Here is a 6487-nt window from a genome sequence, read left to right on the forward strand (position 1 = left end):
AGGTCCAGAGCGCGTTTGCACACTGAACGAAGAAGGACGTCCAGCTGGTGCTCGTGTCTACGACGCAGGCGAAGGTAAGACAAGGCGTAGAGGACGCGACTGGTCACAAACGCGTGGGCCAATCGGAGGGACTGAGACCCGCGGAGGCCGCCGCGCTTGGTAGACACTCACCGTATCATGCGGCTCACCTGTTCGCTGGTGCGTCTGAGGCCTGCTATTGTGCCCTTTGGATCCAAGGACGATGTGAGGTGAAGGCCAAGAACCCGAATATTTTGCACTGACGGGACGGGCCCGGACGGAAGAAAAATTTGAGGCGGCGGTAGCGGAGAGACTGAAAGAAGAGCCGATTTAGCTGGAGAGCACTTCAGGCCGCATGAACCTGCGTAGGTGTCCACCAGAAGGGCAGCCTTTTGCAGGCGTTCTTCGATTTGCGCTAAGGAGCCGGTGTTGGTCCAGATTGTGATATCGTCCGCATATAGTGCGTGTTGTATTCCCTCGACCTCGCTTAGAAGAGAGGGGAGGTTCATCATCACCAGGTTAAAAAGCAGAGGAGACAGGACTGCCCCTTGAGGTGCACCCCGCGTGCCTAATAAGTAAGGGCCATGTTCGGTAGAATTAAGGCGAATGAAGGCGGTGCGATGTGATAGAAACGCGCGAATGTAGTTGAAAGTCTTCTGCCCGCAGTTTGTGGTAGACAGGTTAGTGAGTATAGTGCTGTGTTTGACGTTGTCGAACGCCCCGCGGAGATCGAGAGCGAGCACGGCTTTATGGTTATGGCGCATAGTAGTCGGCTCTATGATATCGTGTTGAAGCTGGAGCAGGACGTCCTGCGCCGACAGATGTGGGCGAAAGCCAAACATCGTGTCGGCAAAGGTCCTCCTGGCCTCCAAGTAGGCGGAAAGGCGTTCGCGAACCATGGTTTCCATGAGTTTGCCTGCGCAAGACGTAAGTGAGATGGGTCTCAGTGCCTCAATACTAAAGGAATTTGCCGATTTGGGAATGAATGTCACGACCGATGTGGTCCATTCCGTTGGAAGCGGAGAACCGTCCCATATCGAATTTATAAGGTGGAGTAGCGAGAGGTGTGCTTGGTCGGGAAGATTTGCCAGGAGCAATACTGTGATTCCGTCGCATCCAGGGGCCGTGCCCCGTCGTATTTTCGTGAGTGCAAATCGTAAATCAGAAAGTGTGTATGGGGCGTCGAGGTCGGTGTGCGGGGCGCCGGAATACGTATATGCTGGGCCTGCGGGATCAATTGTGCGGCAGATGTAGCGGTCACAAAGTTCTCGCGCGAGTTCATCCGTAGTGCCCTGAAAGGCATGCAGAACACGGTGGAGCTGGCGTTGCGTTTCTCCTCTGGTGGTGGAGGGATTGGGAAGGCTTCTAAAGAGTCGCCACGCACTCTTAGAGCTCATCTGCTTTCCAGCCTTCGAACAGGTGTCTGCCCAGTTAGCATCGGAAAGTTGACGGAGTATGCGGCCGCCTCTGCAGTGAGCGCCTCAATGCGAGCGCGAAGTTTCCGATTAAGTTTGTTGCGTTTCCAGCGCCTTATGAGCCCGCGGCGAGCGTGCCAAAGATGTAGGAGGTGTGGATCGATTGCAGGAGTCAAATTAGAGGTTGCAAGGGTGCGAGTGTTCGCTTGTTTCATATGAAGAGCGTATGATGCCCACGCTGCATATTCGGTCGAGGAGAGGCCGGCGGGGAATGGTTGCATTCTGAACCGAGTCCAATTGGTGAGACGGGCTTGGCCCCAGTGTTGGCACATTTTCTGCCGCGGTGTGAACGAAATGCGGAGTAAAAAGTGATCGCTGCTTAGGGTTTCGCCTAAATTCTCCCATGTAGCATCGCGGATGTGACGGGTGAGGGAGAGGTCGGGGCATGTGTCTCGCGTGACCGAGTTGCCGGAACGTGTGGGTTTTGCCGGATCGGTAAGAAGTGTCAGGCTCAGCGAGGAAATGAGCTCCTTGAGCTCTCTGCCCCGGGCCTTCTCGTAGTGGTAACCCCAAGTAACGACACTCTCCTCCACGCGCGCGTTTCCTCCTTGATTTTCCTCGCCCGCTTGCAGTACACGCGGCGCCATTTTGCACCGACGCTCCCGCGGGCGCACCGCGGAATTCAATGGAGGCGGCTTATTTGCGGCAGCCTGCACGCCACAGTAGTTATGAAATGTTTTCTAAAAAGTGATAATAAGACTAAGAACACTGAGGTAGCCGTTTATTAAAAGAACAGCTTCTTCCGAAGGTCGTATAAGTGGGCGCGTTAAATAAATTAAAGTTTTTGTGAGGAGTTCTAACGATCATAACGTGTTGTACGCTTGCATCTGATATAGTTCTGCTTGTGGCATGTCCGTCTGTGTTCGGATTTCTTTTCTTGCTTGTTTGCCAGTATACGACACGGGTACTTACAGCGTCACACATTGCAATGACTTCGTCGATGGCGGATCGTTTAGCCATGTGTTCATCTACTCGACGATAGTTATAGTGTGCGAACAGAACGACGAGACAGAGACAAGAAGGACACGAAGCACACATAGCGCTCGTGTCCTTCATCGCAAGCCATCGCTTTTACCTCTGGAAATCATAAAAAGTGCATAACCATTTTCATTGCGGCTGTTGCAGTCATGGGCGCAACAAAACGGCTGGCGCCCGCACAAAGCACAGAAAACAAAGCGTTCGCTACGTTCGTTACGCGGAGCGTCGGTGAAACTTGGTGCGAGCGCAAAAGAAAAACACAAGCAAAGCGCAAGATCGACGCGTCTCAAAAGGGCAACCGCGAAGGAGACCTTCATAGCGCAGAAAAAGTGTCGGAGACCGGGAGGACGTGAATTGGGGCGAGGAGGGAGAGAGGAGGACTAGCGCGCGGCGGCGAGTGCTGTGGATGGTGGTACTTTCTCAAGATCAAGGGGTTCTATGCCAAACTGCCTGTCCGCGCCACCTAGGGGTACGCCATCTACCGTCGACCGCAGTTCTGGGCCGTACACGGGTTGTCTTCTTATTCACTGGCTTTTCAGTTTTCTACTGCCGCGTAGCGCGTTGTTAGTTCGCGGTTTTCCCGTGAAGCGCTTATCTGCAGTATAACCATCACGTTGCTGTTTTCACAGAAGGGTTGAAACTATCACGGCGTGCCTCGAATGGCGTTACGTTGGCTAGATGGCACTTTCTGATAAATATTCCGACTGATAACAGTAATGCTCATAGACTGCTTTCCAGGAAGAAGTTCGTAGAAGCAGATGCCAAAATCGTGTCGCGTCGAAAGGCGAAAGGTGAAAAATATTTGTACCCAATCAGAAAGAAGACAATCCATCAATTAGGGGAGGGATGCTTTCAGGGCACTGCGGTGCTGTCGACTGCTGCTGACGTAGCGGAAGTGCTGCGAAGACGCATTCAACCATGCGCTTGCGTGGTCTGTAAACTTGTGTGGTTGACTGTACGTTCATTTTTTAATCGGAATGGGTGCGCACGCAATCTCAGACCGGCTGAGTTCAGAAACGAACGATCGACAGGTTGGCTTCACCGCAGTTCAGTATTGCACGTGACTGCACTTGTGTAATTTCGAAAGAGTGGCACGTGGAAAGGGGTCAAACTCAGCTTCCCTAAGAGGTGTATATACATATTGTAGATAACTTTGCTCAACTAGCATCTTTAGAAATGCTCACTTATTCAAGCAGGCTGTCACTCATGAAATAACGCTACCCCTCAAGAAACGCACGCCACATTGAATTCTTGAGTGGTAGCGTTTCTGAATATACGACTGTTTCTAGGGATGCCATATAGCGGAAAAGTACTGACAATATGACGAGTTAGCAACAAGCTCAACAAGAAGATTTGTTAGGCTATGAGAACTGTAACTATGCTAATCTTGCTCTACGTGCTACGCCATCTAGCGGCTCACTTGGAAACGTTCCCCTTTCCCCTTTCCTCAAGCGAGGTGCGTGCCGACGTTGAGGATCAAGCCTTAATCTTGCAGACACTGCAGATGTCAAGGTCAACATCTTCTGTAACAAAATATTACACTAAGGCACATGTATACCCTGCACATAAGGATCATTACCGCTTACTCACATTGAAGGATCACGGCGCTAGCGCTCCCTCCCTCTGCTTGTCACAAAATGAAAAAAAAAGTCTGGCAGCTACCTCACTGTGACTAGCTATACTATATTACGAAAGTTATAATGGCCGATAGAGCCAGAGTGCAGCATGAAGCAGAAAATCAATGAAATGATTGCACTTACGATCACTCGAATTGCCGCTAAGTGTTTTCAGCGTTCAAACTCGAAAAAAGAAACTACTGATCAACAAAAAAAAACATGTATAATGGCAGTGGTATCACATACAATGTACAAAACCAATATGTAAAATTTTCTAAAAATATGACATATATAAAAATCAGCTGATGGAACAAGTAGCAATTCAAAATGAGTCAATGCAGAATGAGAAGACAAATGTTTGTAAAACATGAGTCCAGTTGCGACAGGACTCCAAATGAGCTCAGGTCACGACGTTTTTGGACCCGGTGTCGAATAGACGACCAGGGGGGACCTCGATAGCATCTGAGCAATATGGTTTGCGCTTGCGTGAACTTCGAACGTTTGGTCACCGTAGGTGCCGTAAGACGCGCCCAGACCGTACAGGAAACCACAGAACTTTGCGTCGTCCAGCTTGTCTTGGAAAAACACTTTTCGGATCTTGAAAAAAGTCTCCCCGGTAAGCAAGCTGTCACTTCCCGCTTGGTGTTGTAATCCGACTCTTTCGATCTGAAGCTGCCCAGCCACTTCCTGCAGGCCTCCTCTGAGGCTTCCGCAACTCTTCATTAGGTACTTGACATCGTAAATGCAGGGAAAATAAAGTTTTAGCGTCTCAAAGAAATCTGTTTCAGCCACAGGCAGGTTTTGACCGGTAAGCATCTCCAACAGGTAGCCGAAGTCGTAGCCACTGTGAAAAGTGAGCCACTTAACATTGTCTAATAGAACAAGTCCTGAAGTCATGAGTAACTGGGCAAACTCATACGGCTCAATGCCCTCCACTTCATGCCTGCGAAACTTTATACCAGACTTGACCAAGAGGTCGATCGAGTCTTGCGCGAACCTGTCTTTCGACAAGCTAAACTTGAAGTTGAACTGCCAGGTAGAGATGTGTTCGGGCTTGTTGCCATGCTCATCGAAAAAGCTGATACCCAGCTGGATAATCTTGAGTAAGTCCACATTGCAACGCATCATTTGGTATTGAAAGTCGGTGAGGCTTCGGAATGTTCCAACGGGCTGCGTTACGACGCCAGGAAACTCAGTATCCATTGCGATGTAGTTGTACGTTTGAACAAGGCGCCTGATGGTGTAGAACTCTTCATCGAGGTTGTAGGCCCAAACATCGCGGATTTCCCCGGCCCTGTCGTCTGTGGAAGAGGCGCTTAGACTGGCATCATTGGAGCTGCTGTTGCCGCCGCTGCTGCTGCTGTTGAAGCACAACTTACTCAACGCTTCGCTGACACCAGACATGGTTCACGCGCACGGGGACTTCCACCTTTGCTGCCAACGAGCAAGATGCTAATGGCGATTCCTCTTCAGTTAGCCTTCGTGCACGTGACTTCTTAGAAACTAAGCGCTGAGTAGTTGGCGCGTTAACTAATTAACATTTCGCTTTTCACATTATCTGTCAAATTTTCTGTACTTTTGCTGGATATCGTTGTTGACCGTTGTAACAAAATGGAAAATACTTTCACATCACTTTCGTTTTGAACTGCGTGGTTAGTACTAGTGGCGCTACTGGACAGACGGTTTCGTTTTTTCACCTCGTTAAAACAATGTTCATATTGTAAATCTGTTGAAAGCAGTTGGAGAACGTGTTTATTTTTCACTTTTAGTTCTGAGTACTGCAATGACTTTTTTTGTGTTTCAGGAAAAGAAACTTACAGAAGTGAGCACAAATTGGCTGCATTATGATGCGACGCAGGGGATGCGACGCAGGGAAAAACCTGCGTCGCATCAGTAGGCCGCTTCTTAGTTTTGTGGCGCAAAACTGTGAATGCACTTAAATCGAATTTCGTGTGTTCTGTCGTACTTTCACGGTTGTCTTATATTGAAGAGGGCCCACCACCAGGTTCGATGATTTTTAGCTGACGAGCAAGATGCATACATTGGGCGTTCACGATCACGTCTGGCAAAGTTCGCAACGCTACGGGCCGCGGGAAGGGGTAAATTTTTAGATGAACGCTGCTTGCCCTTCCTTTCGCGGGAGCGAGCTTCCACTTGTCTGCTACCACCTGCTTGCGCTCGCTCCCCCATTGCACATGATGCATCCTTCCCTTTCTCTCATCTCCATCGCCTTCCTCTGCTGTCTCACAATGCCTAGACAAGGAGCGTCTGCTAACCTACGCTCGCTCCGCCCTCTCGTCTAGGACCTCCTCCCCACGGCGTCTCTCAAAGCCGACGCAGGCAGCGTCTGTCAGCGAGTTTCTCAATTGAAAAAAAAAATTGCAGATCCCTGCTCAGTGC

General features: G+C 49.9%; 1 pseudogene; it reads right to left on the bottom strand.

The window, feature by feature from the left end:
• Positions 1-4492: 4492 nt before the first annotated feature.
• LOC119167406 (CCR4-NOT transcription complex subunit 7 pseudogene) lies at positions 4493-5491 on the bottom strand (annotated as a pseudogene).
• Between the last annotated feature and the right edge of the window lie 996 nt (positions 5492-6487).

Source organism: Rhipicephalus microplus, chromosome 1, assembly GCF_043290135.1.
Source record: "Rhipicephalus microplus isolate Deutch F79 chromosome 1, USDA_Rmic, whole genome shotgun sequence".
NCBI lineage: Eukaryota > Metazoa > Arthropoda > Arachnida > Ixodida > Ixodidae > Rhipicephalus > Rhipicephalus microplus.